Genomic DNA, 22,164 nt, shown 5'->3' on the forward strand with positions numbered 1-22,164 from the left:
TTCAGTTCTCTTGGTGAAGGAGCTTAAACTCTGCTATTTCCTGTCCTAATTATAGGCTTGTTTCAGCTGATGTAACCCTTGTTTTCCATTAAACATACTCAAGAATGTCTGGGTTGATTATTTCTTTGGCTAGGTCCTTAAACATTATTGAATATTTATTGAGTTCCAGGAATTCTACTAAATGCTTAAACACATTATTTCATCATATTTAATCATAATTCTGATTCTGAATCATTTTTTAAAATGTATCAAGCAGCAGTTATTTGTTAAGTATCTTAGCTCATTTAACCCTTGGAAAAGCCCCATAAACTAGTTGTTATTATTATGTATAAGATTGATTAACTTTTTCAAGATCCCGGAGGTAGTCACTGGTAGATAGTGATTTGAACCCAGGTTTGGCAGATGCCAGAGTTTGCAGTGTATTTCAGCCCTCCCATCTCCACCCTTCTTATACAATCATAATAAAAATGTAAATAACTATTGTGTGCTATAGCAATACATAAACTTCAAACTCAAAGTTATTTATGATTTGTTGGAGAGTCAGGGGTTTTGACAAGCACAGTTCAGGCAGATTACACCCCAAAGTGTGTGTGTGTGTTTTCTACTTTTCACAGATACAATATTTCCATGTTATTAGTATTATTATTTTTAATCAAAGTTTAATCAAAGCTTAGACTCTGTTGCTATGACTCACAGATACAGCTCCACTCTGGGCAAATGTCCTTAAAAAACTGCATTAAAAAAAAAAAAACTAGATTAAAATTTTAAGTAGAGGGTTTAGCTCTTATAAAAACTATATTTAAAAAAAAAACATGTATCACTAATTTTTGGAAACTTAAATGAAAATTTAAGTACGGGGTTTAGCTATTTAGAAACTATAGTGAAGTAGAATATGTAACACTCATAGTCTTTGTAAATTAGATAAAAATTTAAGTAGAGGGTTTAGCCATTTTTTTTAAATTATAGAGTATTCCTGTGGGGAAAAATGAATTTTTATAATGTAAATCATCATCTTTGCATGTCACGCCACATCCCCCACATACATCTGATTTTTACATTTGGATTTTCTCATATTGGGTACATCATCTATATATCCCAGTAAATAGATTAGTTAGGGCGTGGGACCCATCGTGTATTTTCTATACCCAGATATCCTCCAGGGCTCTCCAGTTAATATGGAATAAAGTTCTGAGTATATACCCTGGTAATTCAGGCCAGCCAATACACAAGTTGATTTTGCTTCTTTGTGGTTTCTAATAGCCTTCCCTTCATCCTGCACCATTTTTTTTTCTAGGCAGGAAACCCAAAGGGACAGCAATCAGGAAGAGGATTCCTTCCTTGCCTTCTCCCTTTCAATGGAAGTGGGATAATTCAATCAGTCCACAGACCTAAGGCCTCATCAGCCAGCAAGGGAAGGAGGTTCTGAAGCCAAGTCGATTCAGTGTTCATTGTTCCCTGTCTCTCTTCCTCTCTTCTCTTCTTCTTTCTAAGCTAAATCTAATGGAAGACAAATGAGTCCACACTGAAAGGGGAAAAAAAAGAAGAAATCAGGCTTATTTAAAAAAAAAATTGTTTTGTTTTGTTTTTTTGGATCAGAAACACAGGACTTCCCAAATCAAGTTAAGTGAGTCCCAGATGTGGACTCATTTCAAATGAAAAACACACGCCGTCATCCCAGGCAGAACTCTGCTTGAGGAAACCGGTGATTGCCATGCCTGACACAAGAGGATTTCTCCAGAGAGTTTGTCCCAGGCTGTGGAGAGGAAGAGGAATGGGGAAGATGAAGGGCTGGTGTGTTTCTCCTCCCCCTGGAGAGAAGAGAGATGGGATTCAGGTTAATGAGGTTGGAGGGTCGATTCGAACCAATCAGAGGAATGGAAAGCATCTTTGAAGAGTGCTGAGGAGGCTGAGAATTGGAGCTGCCACATTCTGAAGGCTGGGTTTATTAATGAGAAAGCAGTGAATCTGTACACAGCTTGGACATGTGCTGTTGGAAACAAACAAAATCCAACAAGAAATGACAGTGATGCTCACACTTCTGGGCATTGTGGAGAATTCTTTTTCCGCAGGAGAATGGTAGATGGCAGCCAGAATGCTGGGAAACGACGTGATGTGCAAATTAATATATTTCCTTTAAAGGCCAAGAGGAGAAAAGGGCCCTTTGACAGCCTTTGACTCGGCCATTAGTTTTCGAAGACTGATCAAGACACTAACATGTCACATGGACTTTCTTCTAGTGTTGGACCAAAAGAAGAATGTTGAACCGTGTAACCAAAGACATCTCTTGGTGAAAGATCCTCCCTTTAGCAACTATAATTCGCATTTTCATCAATGTCATGCTACGCATAGATGAAAACAGTCACTTAAATGTGTTTCTTCTGTCTTCTCCTAATAGGTTTGATTTTACATTTCTTGCCATCTGGTTTGTTGAACGGAAATATGGAAGTACTTTTACTCTCTATATGCTTCTTACAGGGCTTAGTTTAAGATGTGGCCTTTTCCTTTTTGCTAAACTGGACTCTAACCCTGATTTCTCCCCCAAACAGGCCATTTGGGTATTTTGGCAAGGCTCTTGCCCTTCCTTAAGGAGAACCGTTTAACCCAGCATAATTACTTTATGATGAACATCTCAGCCAGTTCTTCCAGAGTATATGCAATATTCTACCTCACCATGCATCCCCACAGCATCACAGCAGAGTTTATTAAACTAAATTGAGCCGGATGAGTTAATGTAGCTTTCCAATAATTATATTTCTCAAATTGGTCCCATAATAGCAATAATTGCTAGCATGCATTGAATGCCAGCACTCTGCTTAGAGCTTTCAATACACTTGCCCACTTAAGCCTCAACTCAGTCTTATGAAGTTAAGATTAAGCCCATTTTACAGAAGAGGAAACCAAGACTCTATGACTGGTGGAGCTGGGATTTTAGGCAATTACTATTTACTAAGTTCTTTGCACTTCACTTGTACCTTATACTTACAGTGCTAGATTTCTAACAGAGCATAGATACTTGGGAGGGAGTGTGTGTCAGAAAGATTACAAAGGGCTTTGTAGTACTAGATACCAAGTCCATTATGAGGTTGTCTGACTGTGGGGTTCTGTCTTTGGATGGAAGCACATGACATCAGAACATGGGTGAGCATGGGGTGCAGGGCAGCTAAGGAGGTGGGCAAAGGACTGGAGACTGATATTTCTAATGAATATAACCAATGTCAAAATAAACAACTTTATCATGTCCGATATATGAACCTGTATTTGTTTTCTGGGGCATCAGTAACAAATTGCAGCAAATGTGGTGGCTTAAAATAGTAGAGGTTTATTCTCTTACAGTCTGAAGGCCGGAAGTCCAAAATCAAGGTGTCAGCAGGGCTACATTCCCTCCAAGGCTCTAGAGAAGAGCCACATGCTTGCCTCTTTCAGCTCCAGGTAGCTCCTGGCTTCCGTGGTTCCTGGCCATGTAGCTCTAATCTCTGTCTGCATCTTTCTCTGTGTCTTCTTCTCTTCTGTCTAACACTTCTGCTTAAGGTTAGAGCCCACCTAGATAGTCCAGAATGATGCTACTTTGAGATCTTTAACCCAATTACATATGTAAAGACCCTTAAAGTCACACTCACAGGTTCTGAGGGGGAGCATGTGAACATATCTTCTTCAGGGTCCACCATTCAACCCACTACCACCTGTAAATCAAATATTAAATAAATTTGCCTAGTCTAGCAAAATGGAATTCTGTTGAAAGGAAAGCAAAGACCATGAATTAGAATTTATCCCTTCCTCCTTAGCAGTTGGTCCCATGCCTAACTTATAGTCCAAGAGGTTTCATGAATAGCTGCCTTTTGAGGGACAGCAGAGCCCAGCAGAAATGACATAAGCTTCAGCAAATCTCAGTTAAAATATGGACTCTGCTCTTTTCTAGTTCTAGCTTCAGGTAAGTCATTTTACTTCTTAGAGTTTCAGTCTTCTCCTCTGCAAAATGAGACTGATCCTAATGCCTGCCTGGCATGGTGGATGAGGAGAGTAGCAAAGTATGCGTTCTACTTGTTGTAGTCAATGATATGTTCATCCATGCATATCTGGGGGGGTGTCAGGTATTTATTTCAAATGTATTTCACAATGCTAGCCATTGTCCAAGATGGTGGGGATACAACCATGAAGATCTTTGGGGCCTGCTGCAGTGGTGTTTGCATTCTAGTGTGGGAGAATGAACAAAGATAGTAGATAAATACAAACATATACATTTTTTTTTTTTTGAGAGATCAGCCTAGGTAATGATAAGGACTAGGAAGAAAAAGTTTCAAACGACACACAATAGAATGAATGGGGAGTGGGTATTAGGCTAGGGAGGGGTCCATTTAGATAAAGTGGTCAGGGAAGCCCTCTACAAGGTGATGGCAGTTAACCTACATGATGAGAAGCACATCAAAGAGCAGAGGGAATGGTGTCCCACACAAAGGGAACAGCAAGTACAGAGGCCTGGTGGCCTTGAGGATGGGTGCACTGAATTTTTGATGACAACAATGCCCTTGTCTAATCATGCTTTTATATTTATAGAGTAGTGTTTATAAAAACATTAGTCTCTTCTCCCAATATGGTGGTCATTCATAAATTTGTTCACCAGATATGTCTGTTTCTATCCATGCATCCCCACAGCATCACAGCAGAGTTTATTAAACTAAATTGATCTGGATGAGTTTAATGTAGCTTTCCAATAATTACATTTCTCAAATTGGTCCCATAATAGCAATAATTGCTAGCAGGCATTGCTCTAGGCACCCTGCTTAGAGCTTTCAATACTCTTGCCCATTTAAGCTTCAACTCAATCTTATGAAGTTAAGATTGAGCCATTGTACAGAAGAGGAAACCAAGACTCCATGAGTGGCAGAGCCTGGGTACTTGAGTGGGGCATATGAAGGGTGGAAGAGATGTGCTTCTTCTGGACAGGAATTTTTGATTGCTGACATGGGACCCTCCAGAGCTATCTCGTTCTAGGATGGAGACTGACAATTTTGAAGATGGTGGCTAATCTGTTATCCTACCATGAGCGGCTACCATAAGTAGAAACAAAATTGCATGGACTCTGCTGATCCAAGATCCACATGTCAAGTGAGAATAATCTCTAGTTGTTTTCAGTCACTAAGATTCTGGGGTGTTTGTTACTGCAACATAATCTAACCTCCCCTAACCGACACACTTGCTTTTGTTGAGTACAACCTTATACCTTCCCACTGTAGTCCTTCTATACTGATTTAGGTCACAGCTGAGAATATATCATCTCAGCCCAAGCTGCTGGTTGCACAGGAAGTTTCCTACGCCTTGTTCATATGAGGATGCTGGGAGCCCAGGGGAGCTGTACAGGTAATGGCAGTTCAAATGAAACAAGAGATTCCCAGGAAAAACAGCTGCCTGCCTTAGCTCCCACTAGCCTGGGCATCCCCTCGCTGGGGCCATGGGCTCCGCAATTCCTCCTGCAGACTCACACTCCCTCCTCCAGCTTCATGAATCCCTTAAATACCCTCTTCGTGGGCTTATGCAGTCCCACTGTTGCCAACAAGCCTGGGTGCTACAGCCAGCGGGTCTGATCCCTGAGCTGCACAAGGCACTTCTAGGGTATTAGCATTATTCATCTTTGGGATGGAAATATATTACAAGAGCATCTGGTGATGGAAACAAAATGCCAGAGCAAGTTCAGAGTGGCTACTTTCATCCTTCCAAACCAGACGTCTGCACAACAAATGCTCCCAGAAGCCAGGCACCCAACCAAAATGAGTGAAGTGGGCCAGGTGAGGCTAGCAGCAAAACTGAGTCTATTCCTCTTCTAAAGGACAACCACGGATTGGTCCCAATGGGTCAATGCTGCAGATCTTCCAAGTCTGTGCAGAGAAGTTCTATCTCTAAACTCATACAAAGTATTTGCAATTAATTAAAACTGTAAACACTATAGTTTTCACTGGCACTATTTACCAAATATTTCTAAAACTGCCCCTACCCAGAAACAAGATGGACATGCACTGTCCTTATCCCTTTGAAGCTGGGCATGGCCATGTGACTTATTTTGGCCAATGAAATGTCAGCAGGGATGACATACACATCACCTCCAGGTAGAAACTATAAAAGCCAGGGCACCATCCTCCCAACCCCAGACTCTTCCATTGCCTCAATTACAGTGGAGGCACATAAAGAGATAAGGACTCTGAAACAAACTTATGGTTACCAAAGGGGACAGGCTGGGGGGAGGGAAGGACTAGGGGTTTAGAATTGGCACAGGTGCACTGCAGCATATGGAATGACTGGCTGACAGGGACCTGCTGTATAGCACAGGGAACTCTACCCAATATTCTGTGATAATCTATATAGGAAAAGAATCTGAAAAATAATGGATGTGTGTATATGAATAACTGAATCACTTTGTAATACAGCAGAAATGATCACAACAATGTAAATCAACTACACTTCAATAAAACTTTAAAAAACAAACAAAAAAAAGAGATAAGAACTCTGCCTCAGTTCTTAAGTTATTATAATAACAAACAAGCAAAGGAACCCCCACTGATCCTACCAGCGGAAACATAATGAATATGTTGGAAGAACATGAAATAAATGTTTATTATTTACAGTCCTAAAATGTGAGGGCCGTTTGTTACTGCGGTACATCAAACTTATCATGACTGACACAGAACAAGACACAACACTCTACAGATGATACAAAACAAGTCTGTGGACATTTCCCTGATTTTCAATTTTGGATGAATTGTTTTTCTCCTCTCTTTCTCTTTTCTTGTTTCAAATATTTCCTCCTTTCATGATCTCTATTAATTTCTCACTCAGCAAATGTTCATGAAGACTTCCAAAAGGGAAAACTACTCCAACCATCCCATAGCAACCATCTCATAGCAACTACAACAATTAAAAAGGGAAGGGAGTGATGCTGTCTTTAGACTATCAATTCATCTAGAGCAGCTCATCCATTTTGCTCCAACTGGCAAAGGCAATTCAAACCCCAAAGTCATCAAGCCCCAGGGTATCCCCTGATCCCAAACCACCTTAACTTCTAAATCTGTCCATGACTTCCAGAAGACTCTGATCTATAAGGAGCATTCTTACTCTCAGACCCCAACACAGTGCTTCAGTGCCATTACACCATAATATGGCCTCGTGGCAAGCAGATTTTCTTTGCAATCGGGCTAATTTTTCTTCCCTGCTTGGCCACTTATTAGCTGTGTGTCTTTACGCCTTAATCTTCTGTTGAATATGATAAAAGTCACCTCCAATTTAGCAGTTAATAGTGAGAGTCAGGAATAACATATAGCAAGCACCCAGGAAAGTGTCCCAGAGTTCGTGCTTAGTTACTGACAGTTTGGGGGGAGAAAGAGATGGACAAGGTAAAGCAAAAGGGGTATTTGGAGTCACTCTGTTTTATTTTATTTTTTGGCTGCACCTGTGGCATGCAGAAATTCCCAGCCCAGGGATCAAACCTGTGTAACAGCAATGATAATGCTGGATCCTTAAGCCACTAGGGAACTTGTAGAGTTAAGTTATGACTCAGCGTACATAGTGATTTAAGCCTGTGGGTTTTGGAGTGTGGCAGCCTGGGTTCAAATCCTCTCAATCCAGCTGTGTAACTATGAGTAAGACACTTCACTTCTCTGAGCCTCAGTTTTCCCATCTGTAGAATAGGAATGATAACAATAACATTTGATTCATTGGGTTGCTGTGACAAGCACTAAGCATGTGATAAAAATACCAATGAGACTCTCCGCTCCTTATTATGTAAAAAAAAATCTGACAGCAACACTTCAAGTCCAGTTTGGAAAGTGGCCAGTCTGGTCTTGGGTGAGACCTCACTTTCCTGGGCCTCTGCAGGAGGAGCTTCCTCCAGCCAGGCTCTCTGGAATCCACCTATTGAAGCTGGCAGTTTACCATGTCCCACAAGGCTTCATTGTTTTCCCCTCAGCAGGGAACACGTGTTCCTTCCACGCAAGCCCTTGACTTTGAAACTCTAGGTTGTGGTCTCTCTTGCAGGCTTTTCCTCTCTGGGACTGTGGACAGAGTGGCAAGACTGCCCGGGAGAAACCCGATCTCCCCAGCCCTCAATTCCAATCATGTTGTTTCTCAGAGCTGGGCTCACCTATAAATCATTTTTAATGACAGTTTGAGAAGAAAGACGTTGCAAAGCAAATCTTACACGACGTTCTCATCACCAATGGCATTTAATATCCTAAATCAAATGCTTTATGGCGTTGCATCACAAGCCTCAGGCAGAATGAAGGAAGGCTATTATTTTTTGCCTTTGGTGCCCCGTTCGTGGGCTTGGGGTCACTCACTTTAGGGAATGCCTGGCTTTTATGCTTGGGGATTTGTTTTTGGGGGAGTTAGGATGATCGAGGGGTCCACCGGAATTCTTGGGGGACTGTTACACAATGAGGCGGCCTATGCGTTGGTATCCAGAGCTGGTAATATGAGAAAGTTATGAGAATATAAGCCAGGCCTGATCTGGGGTTCCTCGCCATTCACCTGAGGGGCCCCTTCCCTTCCAGGGAAGCTGATACGGTGAAAATCAAACCAAAGCGACAGCAAATAAAAACAGGCCCTACCTCTCCTCTCCGCAAACCTCAGCCAGACTTGGGAACAAATACAAACTTCTCCACTCCACTCCACTTCCATCTGACAAATGTTTTCTGAGCATTCCAATGCACCTACAAGGTGCCTAGACAAGAACTCACAGAGGTCAATACCATTCTTCCCCAATGCAACATGATCTGATTCAACCATCCATGTCTAAGCACCTACTGCATGCGGGGAACTGGACCAGCTGCTGGTAGAGGGCCTGTTAGGGGGGCTGCAGCCTTCAAAGAGTCAAATATGCACAAATGTGCAGACAGTGAGATCAGAAGCTACTGGATGCACCTAGGACAGTCCCAGCTCAATGCATGGTTAGCGAATGAATGGTTTGACCAGAGACCCAATGGTAGAACAAAGCCATCAAGTGCCCGACAAGTCGTTGCTTCCTTCTGACCCCCCCCCCCACCCCTGCCCCTTTTATTCCCTGACAGGTGCTGTATCAAGAGGGTCTGGCATAGCATCTCATCAAACTCACCGACCATGAGGGGTCATCCATATCTGCAGGAGGGACAAGTTGATGCTCCACAATGAGACATCTGGAAGACTTGCGCTCCTCTCCTCCCTCTGACTTCCTAGGACCTCTCCTCACCTTGCATGTGTTCACTGGCCCCAGAGGAAGGTGGCTTAACTCCTGGTTATGGGATGTACTTTCTCCTCCTGTTCTGTTGCGGTGGCTCCTGAAAGCAGAGTCAGGAAAATAAAGACATTAGCTGGGCTTCTACCATGTGCAGACATGGAGCCCAGACCTCTAGGTGCATCAGCTCTGAGTAATCCCTGTATCAGGGAGGGGCTGGGAGCATAAAAGCAGGTGATGGGGGTAGAGGGCTTAGCACATGCCTTAACATACTAAATGCTTAACCAATGGCAGTTTCTCTGTTATATCCTGAGTTGCAAGTGAGAAAACTGAGGCTCAGAAAAGGGGAGGGAGAGGAACAGCTATGGATTGAGACTAGGGAGGTAACAGCATCTAGATCATGTGAGCTGGTGATCATGGTAAAGACTTTATCCTAACAGTGGGGCTGGGTAACTCTGGGTAAGTTATTTCACGTCTCGGAGATTCCAACAACAACGACAGCAATGAAAATAGGATGAGTCATACGGGATTGCCAATTTCATACTTTAGCAATATTTGCATGTCAGTGATTTAATAAGCTTCAATTTAATAAAAAAAAACTTTCACATGCTGTTCATATGGAGATTGAAAAATATGTAAAAATTGGGAGTGCCTGTTGTGGCACAGCAGCAATGGGTTGGGGATTCAGTGTTGTTGTGAGCTGTGGTGTAGGTCACAGACACAGCTCAGATCCTGAATTGCTGTGGCCGTGGCATATGCCTGCAGCTGATTCTACCTCTAGCCTGGGAACTTCCATATGCTGTGGGTGAGGCCCCCAAAAGCAAAATATTAAAATTAAAAAAATAGAGATATGTAAAAGCTGAACACAGCACCAAGTACGTGGTGATTCCTCAATACAGAGCAGTTAGTTTAGTTAACGCCTCCATGGCTTTCTTAGATAAAGGAAAAAGTGAGATCTATTTATATCGACATCAGAAGAAAAGCTACTATGATATTTTCCACCCTTGAAGAAATCTGTGTCATGGGGGCCTCATCTCCACCTCCAGGGGTTGGTGATATGGGATCAGCAATTTCCTCTATCCAGCTATAGGGGTAAATGATTTACCAGCTGCCCTTAAAGCCCCCTTTCCACCGCAGGGCAGAGGTCTCCAAGCCTGAGCACCCTCCTTCCAACCAGAACTCTGGAACTGTTGTTGGGGGGGGTGCTTCCAGGTCCTTTCTTTTCTTCTTGGGGGAGGGGGAGCTGGGGGATGGGGTGGCGGGCAGATATGCATTATAGGTCTGAGCGTAATGAGAGAGAAGGAGGCCATTTCCAGAGGTAGGTGTTAATTAGAACATTGCTTCCCTGAAGCTGGGTGTCTCTCAGAAACATTTTCATCTTCACCTTTATCATTATCAGTTTCATTGATGTATCAACAGCAGCAGCCTCACCATTTTTTTTCATCAGCTACTGCTCCTTTTTTTCAGTCCTCTCCTCTTCCCTTCCTCCTCTGTCTCTTCTTCCTCTTTTCTCCCTCCTCTCTTCCCCTGCCGCCCTTTCTCCTTCTTCTTTGCCATCAGACAAAGCCACTGTACTCCAGACTCCATTCTACATTCTGTTGCCATCTCCCCTTCCTGGATCCTCATTCTACTTGGAGTTTTGGTTTTCGGCCCTCCCTCACCTCCATCATGATTCAGAAATACTCAAAGCTTCAGACCTTCCCCAATCCAGCTGTCCTCCACCCCTGCCATCCCCACATCATAAAATCCTACCTACTCTGGATCCAATGGGCTCAGTGGCATCCCCTAAATCAAAACCAGTTGTGGACTAATGCAGCCCCCTATTAGTGGGCTCAAACTTCAAAACCTGGGTCTAAGCAAGCATGGTTGTACAGCAAATTGAACCATTGTTGGGGTCATTAGCTGGTGAAGAGATGGGTTGAAAAACATCCAAATGGAGCAGAAAATAACCCTCCACTGTTCTCAGCCCTGTTTCAATAAAACAAAGTCAGAGCATACTCCAGAACTTTGGGAATCTCTGCCTTGCTCACACCCTTACCACCAATTGTCAACAATCAACAGGGACTGGATCCCAGAAAGTCCACATCTAACGTGGCCATAATTAACTGGATCAGAATTAGCCCACTTGGAGCAAATCAGACTGCCATTCCATGGGCTTTAGATGATGAGAATAATGATGATGACTGATGATTGAAATAATGGTGATGGTGGTGATGGTGGTGGTGACAATGATGATGGTGAGGGTGGTGATGACAGTGGTGACGGTGATAGTACTGGTGGTGAGGACAATGATGATGACATCACTTACTCCGTCAGTCATTTGAATAGTTTACATACATTACTCCTCACAACTCTACAAGATAAGGAGGTAAGGAAGTGGTGAATAATGTAATTATTGTAGAGATGAGAAAAGCAAGAAAATTTCTCAAATGCACAGAGTTGGTAACTAGTGGAACAGGAAAGCCATTCAGCCCAGAAAGAATACTGGAAGCAAGTGTGAGAAACAAAGAATTCTCTCCCCAGAGTCCCAGTTCAAGGCCATTCCTCAGTCTACTTAAACCCCTGCCCTTGAGTTCTTTGAGATACCCCATTCCCATTTTTCTTAAGCTTCAGTTGATTTCTATTACTTTCAATTATACAAATGCTAATAAACAGGTTGTTGAACTTTCTCTGTCTCCAAGTAGAGTGTGTGGTGATTTTTTTTTTAAAGTGACTTGTGGGAGTTCCCATTGTGGCTCAGCAGTAATGAATCTGACTGGTATCCATGAGGACACAGGTTCGATCCCTGGCCTCACTCAGTGGGTTAAGGATCCAGTTTTGCTGTGAGTTACAGAGTAGGCCACAGACACAGCTTGGCTCCCACATTGCTGTGACTGTGGTGTAGGCTGGCGGCTGCAGCAGCTCTGCTGATTCGACCCCCAGCCCAGGAACTTCCATATCCTGCAAGTGCAGCCCTAAAAAAACAAAAAATAAAATAAAATAAAACCCCACATCCCGAAACAAAAATCTGCCCCCCACAAAGAAAAGTGACTTGTAAATCAACTATACTCTAGTAAAGTATTTTTTTAAAGTGACTTTGAGTCAGGGCTAGGATTAAGGTGAAACAAATGAGACATCACAATGTAGGGAAGCACTCACACTCAGGGGCAGGCAAAGTGAGAGAGGCATTTTCATGGAACCAAGCGCAGGGCCTCCCTAAGTTTTGTACCCTAGGCCCTTCACTTCCTTCTCTCTAAACTTAGCACTCCTTAAACAACTTCCCTTCCTTTTCTGACATAGTTTATCCAGCTACAAAATAAGGACATTGAGGATTACAAAAAGCCATCTTGGGTGTCATATTCTGATTCAGGCAAATAAATAACATACTTGCTACAAACCCCACATCCCATGTCTATGGCAGACATCACTAATCAATAATGGCTTCATGATGAGCCTGGACATGGCTTCAGAATCCAACTCCACAAAAAAACATGAAGATCTATAACTAAATATTTAGAATTGACAAGAAAGAAGAAACTTCTCAAGGGCAGGAATGGAATTTTATTCATTTCTCTCTCTCCCTCTCTCTCTCAATCTCTCTCCCTGCCCCGCAGCACCAAAAATGGTACCTGATACAGATGAAGTTCTGTATATAACCTCAAATTCAACTGAAGCTTGACCATGAATGTACACAAAAAACTATCTTCACAGGCAGCTTCTTTCCATGTGAATGACCACATAGTATGGATGCACATGCTTGTGCGCACACACACTTGTACATACACACTTCTGTGTACAGTGTTTCATGGCCCATGTATAAACTGGGTCCAAAAGAGGCTCCAAATAATGAAAAGATCAAGTTCCCCCAATTCTGATAAACTTCAAAATAATAACTTAAAATCAAAATAATAAGAGTCTAGAAGTCCAAAAAGTTCTGGCATTTTTCACAATAATTACCTTAATTTTTTTCAATACCAAATGTTAGCATCATTAACAAAAGTAGGAGGGAGTTTGGTGTCTATGATTTGCTTGTGCTCAAACATGCCTTGAGACTTTTTGGGAGGCATGTGGTACTGAAAACAATCTCATATACACATGAATGTGGACATGTACACACAAACACATACACAAGGTCACACTGCACGCATGTTCACAATTACTTAGGTTTGCACACATAGTCTCCATGCATTGTTCACATGCATATACATGATCATGATCACACACATTCTATGCATGCATGCACATATGCCTCCCATGCACGATGTACTACATGAATGCCCTTGGCAAAGCACATATACCCACAAATACACAGGATGACATTTATATCCACCCAAATGTACATACACAGACACAGATACCCAAGCAGACCCTCTTAGGTCCCCACATGAACATACACCCACACCCACACTCACACGCACACTCATATTCTCACACACACACACATACTTACATGCCCAAGTTCTATACACTGACAAATGACACATGCAGACACACATTCTCCAGCAATTTCTCTCTCTCGCTCTCTCTCTCTCTCTCTCTCTCTCTCTCTCTCTCTCTCACACACACACACACACACACACACACACACACACACAATCTGCCATCCCTCCAACATAAAGACCCTTAAGGCCATTCCTCTGCAGGGCTGCACTGTCAGGGAGCCTGGTAAGAATCAAAGGGGCAGCTCAACAGTGATAACAATTTCCAGAGCCAGCAGAAGGGAGCTTAATCCACAGTGAAAAGCTGACAGGCCCGGCGCCTCCGCGTGCTTCCTGCCAGCTCCTACTAACTCAGCCCAGTGTGGGGAGGTGGCAGACTCTTGGTCCCCTCAAGCCATGTCATCTCCTCTCTAATGATGCCAACGTTTTGACAAAGCTGAGCAACATAGCCGGTAGGTGTGAAGTTGGAATTAATTTTCTTTCGAAGGTCAAGTGTGTTAATGAGCTTTTGGCTGGCTGGTATTGTTCTTCCTTTTCTCCTTTTTCAAAGAGGGTGGGGAGGGGGAGGAGAAAGGGACACTTAACTGCAGTTGTTTTCTTCTTTCTCCTCTCCTCCCTTCAAAAGACTGGGCCCCTTTTCCAGAAGCCCAATAAATAGACCCTGTGGGCAGACAGATGGGCTCAGATGTGGCCTACCATGGAACACTTAATTCCCCCACTACACTGGGAAAGTCTCAGCATTAGACCTGCCTTGAGGGACAGGGGAAATGTAAAGAATAAAATATACATTTCAACCTTTAAGGAGTTTCAATAGATACAGAATCAGAAAAACAAATAGGTTTGACTGTATATGCCATTTCTGATTGATTAGTAGGGGCTGCTTGGAGCTGGGTGGGGAAAGTAATCAGCAGTGGAGGTGTCTTTAGGTCTCAACTGTCAGGAGAGTCATGATAGATTAGCAATGTCTTCCTTGAGCATCACATGAGGCAGTTACAGCATGAAAGGAGTTATTTTTTAAAAATACTTAGAATTCAACAGGTTAAGAATCAGTAGAGGGAGTTCCTATTGTGGCACAGCAGAAACGAAACAGACTAGTATCCATGAGGACAGGAGTTCAATCCCTGGCCTCGCTCAGTGGGTTAAGGATCTGGCATCGCCATGAGCTGTGGTGTAGGTCACAGACTCGGTTAGGATCCCAAGTTGCTGTAGCTGTGATGCAGGCCGGCAGCTGCAGTTCTGATTTGACCCCTAGCTGGGAACTTCCATATGCCACAGGTGTGGCCCTAGAAAAAAGAAAGAAAAAAAAAGAAAAGAATCAATAGAAAATTCAGTGAATAAGTATATTTAAAACTTAAAGTCATACAAGAAAACTTAAGGAAGAAGCTGCATGTAAACCGGAATTGTAAAAACAAATGATTTAAGGAACCAGGAAGGTGACCTAATGATTCATGTGGCCCAGGTGAGGGTTTGGCTAAGCTCTAGGGAGTAATTCTCATTTAAAGAGGGGGATTACTACTTCATGCAACAACTTCCTGCTATGGAAGAAAGAAAACTGGATATTATCGCATCCACCAAAGAAATATTTTTAAATGTGGGTGATTTTATTTTTTTTACTGTGGCCAAAAGTTTTTATTTAAGAAAATATTCTGTAGGCCCCCAAGTACCTTAGATTTATCCAGAGAGGCTAATTGGGGCTTCTTTGTTTAGAGTAAAATGGGAGTATAGGAGAAAGCTCTATACTCATACTCTATACACGCAGACTCACAACTCTGCACCCAGCACCTGCATGCTAGCACACCCTCGCACTCAATAAATATATATTAAATGAATAGATAAAAGGATCAAATTACCACCCTGACTTCTATAAAGCCATTCGGGGGTTCAAATGTCTCCCCACTCTTAATGACCCATCACCCTCTCTTCTTTAATTCTTGGAGATAAAGACAACTCTACCTTCTACAACATGGCTTCAATTTATCTGGGTTCAAATTATCGTTCTACCTTTTCCTAGCTGTGTGACTTTAGGATAGTCATGTCACCTCTCTGACTCCTACTTGCCTCACTTGTAATATGGGGCTAATGACAGTATCTGCCTCACAAAGCTATAGTAAGAAATAAATCAGATGAGCCTACAATTTATCTTGTAAATTAGGAAATTTTTGAGAGGGAATGGTGACACTATAACTCATTGCTCTGGGACACTGAGGTTAAGATGTCCTGAGTAACCTGACTCTCTGGTCACCCCACGCTAACTGAGCTCATCCACACAAAGCACTTCGAACAGTGCCTGGCACTTAGGGCTCAACACTGTTAGGTGACATCATGAGAAAACCACAGTCAAGTTTCTGCTTCATTCTCTCTTACTCCTCTGAGGCGTGGAGTGATGGAAAGAGCTTGGATTCAAAGTTCTTGGTTCTGCCACGTCACCTTTAGTTAAGCACCTGTTCAGAGGAGGTGGCCGCTGAGTCACACAGAAAAGGGTGGTAATGATTTTGCCAGGCAACATGTATAGCAACAAAAGAGGGAACCTTCAGGCAAAAAAAGAGAACAGCTTAAAAGTTTAGTGTCTAGTTTGTGGGCTATTGGATATGATCCAGTTGGAATCATATCCTCAAGGACCACGAGTCCAAAAGGTTCATGAATCTGAGAAATCAAGCTCAAAAGATGGTGTGTGTGGGCTTTGAACACATTTGTTATCTGTTACATCATCCCTAAGAGACTTGCCAAAAGAGGATTGCGCACCAAGACACCAACATGAAAACAACTGATTTTCCTGGGAAGAATCTCAAAGACCAGTGACCCAATTACCAGATCATATTTTAAAAGTATGTTGTAAAATTCCCTTATTAAAAAGAAGACAGGAGCAGGAGATAGCCACCACCACTCCCTTTTTTATTAATACTATTATAGAATGTCATGAGCAGAGAAGGCAAACATTCACAAAACAAGCCTATAAAGAAAAGAAAGCCTTCATTCTAATCTCGGAAAACGCAGTGGGATTTAACTGAGATAAAGTTCCAGGCTCCCATCTCAATGACCCTCCAGCCATTGCTTTGCAGTCATGACATTTGCTCATGTCCATCCTCCGCATTCCATTCATCTGTTCTTGTCTCCCAAACAGGAGGATGCTGACAGGGAAGATCCACAGCTCACTCATGATTAGAAACAGCTGGGTGCTCCCTAAACCCATGCACCTTCAGCCCAGGATGCCACTGGGGACTCTGGCTTGCTTTCTTCCAGCTCATGGTTTTCTCACAAAGATGCCAGTCCAATCTTGGATTGCCATTCTTGCAAACAGATCGTCTTCCAGAAAGACATCTTCTTGCCCTCTTCTTAGTCATAGCTCCATCTGGCAGTTGCTGCCTGGATTGCTCAAGAGCTTATACTGTATCATGGCTCATTTCATTTCATCCATGGCTGAAAGCAAGTGTTTGATGATCAGGTACTAAGTGTCAGACACTGTCTAGGCACTGAGGATGTAGCTGTGAACACAATAAAGCCTTGACTTGGAGGAGTGGACATTTTCAGACTAGATATACTTTCCTTATTTATCGCTTGATGAGTTCTTCCTATAAAAACTCAAAGTCCAGCTCAAAGACCCTTGACTATCCCCCCCAATTCATTCCATGACCATTGTCCTTGGGGAGAAAAATTCAATTCATTCTTCTCAGTCCTTGTTTCCCTGGCCTCTTCCATGCTTGCAACATTTCTGCCTTGCAGTGTAGTGAGTAGCCGATGTGCCTACCCAGTAGTTAGAATGGGTAACTCCTTGTTGAGAGGGCAGGTTCCAGGATCTGACAGCCAGGGTGTGATGCCTCATTCCTCTATCTGCATAAACTTGAGTATTTGACTTAGCTTCTCTGTGCCCCAATTACTCATCTGTAAAATAGGAGTCATAACCATGCCAATTCATAGGGTTGCTATGAGAAGTACAGGAGATATTGAATAAGTCTTCCATTTAGCACAACATGTGGAGAATAGTAAGGGCTTAAAAATATCAGCCGTTTTCAGTCTTTTATTGAGAAAGTATTAATTGACTACAATGGCAGATATTACTATTATCATTGGTGGTCGGTGTTCCTTTATAAGTCTATACTTTCAAGCCTTTTTTGCAGTTGGGAAAAGTCATGTGATTAGTTGTGACCAAAGAACTATTAACAGAAGCGATATATGTCACTACCAGGAAATTTCTCTAGAAAACATTCCACAGCTGCAGAAATCAATGAGCTCCTCAGGGTGAACGTCCTTCAACATGGATCCACGAATGACTATACTGACCCTGGAGTAACTGCATTGGATAGGAAGTGTGTGCGAGAAATGAATATTTGTAAATTTAAGATACAGCAATGAAGGGATTAGTGCCTTAGTGCAGCAGAACCTAGCATGCTTTGACCAATACAAGTACCAATTATGTCCCAGACTCTGAGCCAGGCCCAGCAGTAATAGCTTTGAGTCAGAATCATATTCCTGGACTTCAAAGAGCCTGCATTTTGGGGACTGCATGTGCTCATGCTTGAATGAACGAAGAGTGACTGCGGCTGCTTAAGACCCAAACTAAAAAAAAAACAGACAAAAAAAAAGACAAAAGACAAAAAAAAAAGACCCAAACTTGCGGCTCCCTTTATGCCAGATACTCATCAGCCTGAAGGCAGACTTTCATTTCAATTCCAGCAGCCCAATATATGCCTGTGGGCACATTTTTAGGTGAATGCCAGGCTCCTGGTAATTCTCTCCATCAGGGAAACATCTTACATTACTTCCACATACACCCTAAGCGATGTATCACATGACCCTGCTCATCTGATCATGGCTGACTGGTCCAGGGGCAGTCACCAATCAAAGTTCTCTTGGAAACTGGTAAGTGGTAAGGTGAAAAGCAAGGCATTTTAATGCCAGCATGGTGAGGTGAAGGCCCACAAACCCCTCCTCCACTGAAGACCCCACAGCTGCCCTTGTTCCTTCCTTTCTTGAATCTTGGTTGTCCAGCTATATATATTCACAACCTGAGATACCTCCATGTCATCCCAATAAATGTGTTTATTTTTCTTAAGCTAGATGGAATTGATGTGTATAGGTTGTGATTAAAGGATCTTACCAGTATACCTAATATGGGCACACAGTAGGACTTCAGCTAATGCAATGTGATGAATGAATCATATGTGAAAGGAAAGAAGAAAGGGGAGGGAAAGAAGGGAGGTGGAGAAGAAGAAGGGAGGAGGGAGAGAGGGAAGGAAAGAAAGAAATGATTGCAAATTCACAGCGTTCTTCCAATGGAAGCAAAACCTGGGTTTTTGTCTCTGGCCTTATTTTCTTTACCTGTATAATGGGGTGAAGAGGGGACTAGTAAATGACTCAGGTGGTCTGTTCTAGTTCTGTTTTTCTAAGCATGGTTGGATTTGGTGGATGCCAGGAGGCCAAACTTGAGTTTACCAAAATACATTTGAGCCTGGTACTGCAGCAAGAACTTTGGAAAGGCCAGGAGAATCATCTGCTAACACAGTAGCACCCCAAACATGACTCACCTTAACCACTAAATGCAAGCACACCTGTTTTCCAGGTGACCAATATCAGAGAGGAATTAAGAAACAGTCTTTTTACTAAGAATGAGGTAAAACCTGGAGGAAAGTAGGCAGGGCAACAGGATCACCATATCTACTATGATTTAATCACTTTCTATGCACCAGGCATATTTTAAAAGTTCTTTATGGACCTTATTCATTTCTCATAACCAGCCTTATAAGCATCAATGTTCCCATTTTGCAGATGTTGAAACAGGCTCAGGTACATGAAGTCGGGTGCCCAGATGACTGCCAAGTGATGGAAGCAAGATCAAAACCAAGCTTGTCTGGGAGTTTCTGTCATGGCTCAGCAGTTAATGAACCTAACTAGCATCCATGCGGATACAGGTTCAATCCCTGGCCTCGCTCAGTGGGTTAAGGATCTGGCATCGCCATGAGTTGTGGTGTAGGTCGAAGACATGGCTAGGATCCGGCGTTGCTGTGGCTGTGGCTGTGGCCGGCAACTACAGCTCTGATCTGACCCCTAGCCCTAAAAAGACAAAAAGGCACAAAGCCAATTAAAAAAAAAAAAAAAAAAAAGAGGGAAAAAAAAAAAGCTTGTCTGAAGTCTAAATCCCTCACTAATGTATCTTCTCTGGGACCACCTCCCTAAGGACGGGAGGTGAAGGTGTCCTAAGGAAACAGATCATGGAGCAAATGGAGATAAGTATCAGGAAGAAAGGATGCAAACTCAAACAGCTGACAGAGCATGCTTGATGCAGCTCAGTTGTTCTTATGGTACATGGTACATTAGGATCACCAAAGAAGCTGATTCAAACTGCACCCACCCACCCCAGTGCTTCTAATTCAGTATGTCTGGCTGGCAAAGAGCTCAGACGTAGTAATATCGAAAATGCTCCCTAATCAAACATACTAATATCTGAAGAGCTCACCTAGAGGTGAGCTGACGAGCACCTCTAATGAATGACCACTAGAGGCTTCGGGATCTTAAAGTCCTAAGTTCCAGTCTTGATGTTGTCCTTGCCTATCTGTGTGAACTTAGGCAAGGAGCTTCACCCCCTGAACCTCTATTTTTCCATTTGAAAAATGAGCCCACAAATTCATTCTGTCTTATGGTGAAGATTTTATAAGGGGTACATGGGAAGTCACCTACCAGGGGTTCTGGCATCTATTAACCACCAGGCACACATGAATTCTCTCCTCTACTCCCATCAAGAGAGAGCACTTTGCTCCCTCCCCTCCTGACTCCCTTGACCTTAAGAAGCCCCAGAAAAGGTGGGAGAGATCCTTTGGAAAGGGTCTCTTTTTTGGCAGCCAACTTTGAATGTCTCAGGTATTATTGGGAACTTGGAGTTCACACATCTGTGATGGATGAGCAGGGAACACAAACACCTCGTTAGTGTTTGAAACCACTGGTTGGAATTGGGAGGGAGGACAGCCCAAAGTCCAGCACCTTAAACAGAAATAATAGACGGTCCTCTAAAAATGAAGAAAGGTGGGCGGAAAGGGGAGCCACACAAATCATTGCAAAGAGTTATTTGACCTGCTTGAAAACTTTAATTGCTGGTAATGGCCAACCTGTTGGGTGGTATTTTATTAACACTAATAGATTTTTACAGGATATTTCTCACATCGCTCTCCAAGAGCCCCAGGAATTCATTAAATATTAAAAGGGAGTGTTCTGGATTGTTCAGTTAAAGATGCCCTCCTGATGAGGTTTCCCACAAGTCAGAGACCTGGAGGAAGCAGGCAGCACAAAATGAATGTTTGCTGTCAGCCTCGGCAGGGGAGATAATAAAATAATAATAGCCATGAATGTTTACTGGGTGCTTACTATGTGCCAGGCATTAAAATAAGCACTTTACATGTTTTTTTTAAATACACCTTATAAAGAAGGTACTATTAGCATCTCTGTTTTACACATAAGGAAACTGAGGCTAAGATTTTAAAGTTAGTGTGAAGAAGAAATGGAGAAATATTAGCCAAGCTTGGAGTCAGTCACATGAGAGCTCTTCCAGATCTTCTTACCAGCTGTGTGACCTCAAGAAAGTTCCCAAGCCTTTCAGAGCCTCAATTGCCTCTTTCACAAACTGGAAATTATCCCCATTTTACAGGTGAGGAAATTGAGACCCAGGTCACAGAGCTAATAAACGGTGTGGCCAGAACTCCTTTAGTGGTCCTAAACTTGGCCCAATGACTTATCAGTGCAAAATGAACAACTCCAGAATTTAGTGGTTTAAAACAGTCATTTCATTTTCGATATGGTTTTGGAGGTCAAAAATTTGGGAAAGGCTCAGCCAGGCAATTTATCTATGATCCACATGGAGTTAGCTAGGGGTCCACTTCCATGACGTCTTTTTACTCCCATTCACTTCTCCTTCTCTATATGGCATCTAGCCTCCATGGCCTCTTCATTTGGCTTGGGCTTCCTAACAACATGGTGGTATAGAGTTGTTGGACTCTTTATATGGTAGTTGGTTTGCTCCCAAATGAATGTTTCAAGAAACAAGAAGAGGAAGCATCGCTTCTGCCATAATCAAAGGACTACCATACCACTGCTCTCTCTTGATTCAAGGGGAGGAAACATATACCCCCATCTCTCAATGGAATAAATGTCAAAGAATTTGCAGCCATCTTTAATCTCTCTCACTGATACACATAAGAAGCCAATAGATAAATTTCACTTGAGAAAAAAAATCTGTGAAATAAGGCAGCTAATAGCCACCCACCCACACAAAGTTATGAGGAGGATTAAATTGATGCAGATAGAATATAATGCCAAACACTTGGGGAAAAGCAGGTGCAGAATGAGAGTAGGTTCACTCTCATTAGTGACTTCTGGGATACCCCCAAGGGAGGTAGCTTTATCTCAAGTGTAGGGGTACCAGATAAAGTACAAGACATCCAATTAAATTTGTGTTTCAGATAAACAATGAATAAGTTTTAGTATAAATATGTCCCTTATAATGTTGGGGACATATTTACACTAAAAAGTTATTTACTGTTTATCTGCAATTTGAATTTAATTGGGTAT

The 22,164-nt window shown here is 42.6% G+C and overlaps 2 long non-coding RNA genes across 9 annotated transcripts in view; one reads left to right on the forward strand and one right to left on the reverse strand.

The window, feature by feature from the left end:
* LOC106505934 (uncharacterized) overlaps positions 1 to 6,483 on the forward strand; it is a 630,811-nt gene extending 624,328 nt beyond the window's left edge. For 4 of the 5 annotated variants that reach the window (XR_014826183.1, XR_014826180.1, XR_014826179.1 and 1 more), the window contains one exon: positions 1,295 to 6,483. This is a non-coding gene — a long non-coding RNA (uncharacterized LOC106505934). The remainder of the gene's footprint in view (positions 1 to 1,294) is intronic. The other variant, XR_014826182.1, reaches the window with a different exon arrangement.
* LOC110256790 (uncharacterized) overlaps positions 1 to 22,164 on the reverse strand; it is a 396,755-nt gene that overhangs the window by 37,370 nt on the left and 337,221 nt on the right. For 2 of the 4 annotated variants that reach the window (XR_014826189.1, XR_014826187.1), the window contains 2 exons: positions 9,095 to 9,296; positions 6,577 to 8,125 (listed from right to left, as the gene is read on the reverse strand). This is a non-coding gene — a long non-coding RNA (uncharacterized LOC110256790). Of the gene's footprint in view, positions 1 to 1,572; positions 3,681 to 6,576; positions 8,126 to 9,094; positions 9,297 to 22,164 lie in introns of those variants that run through there. The other 2 variants (XR_014826190.1, XR_014826191.1) reach the window with 2 other exon arrangements.

The sequence above is a fragment of the Sus scrofa genome, chromosome 14 (genome assembly GCF_054392235.1).
Source record: "Sus scrofa isolate SSC_HxYL_T2T_F1_AM1 chromosome 14, Sscrofa_HxYL_maternal_Yorkshire_Landrace_v2.0, whole genome shotgun sequence".
In the NCBI taxonomy this organism is placed as follows: Eukaryota; Metazoa; Chordata; class Mammalia; order Artiodactyla; family Suidae; genus Sus; species Sus scrofa.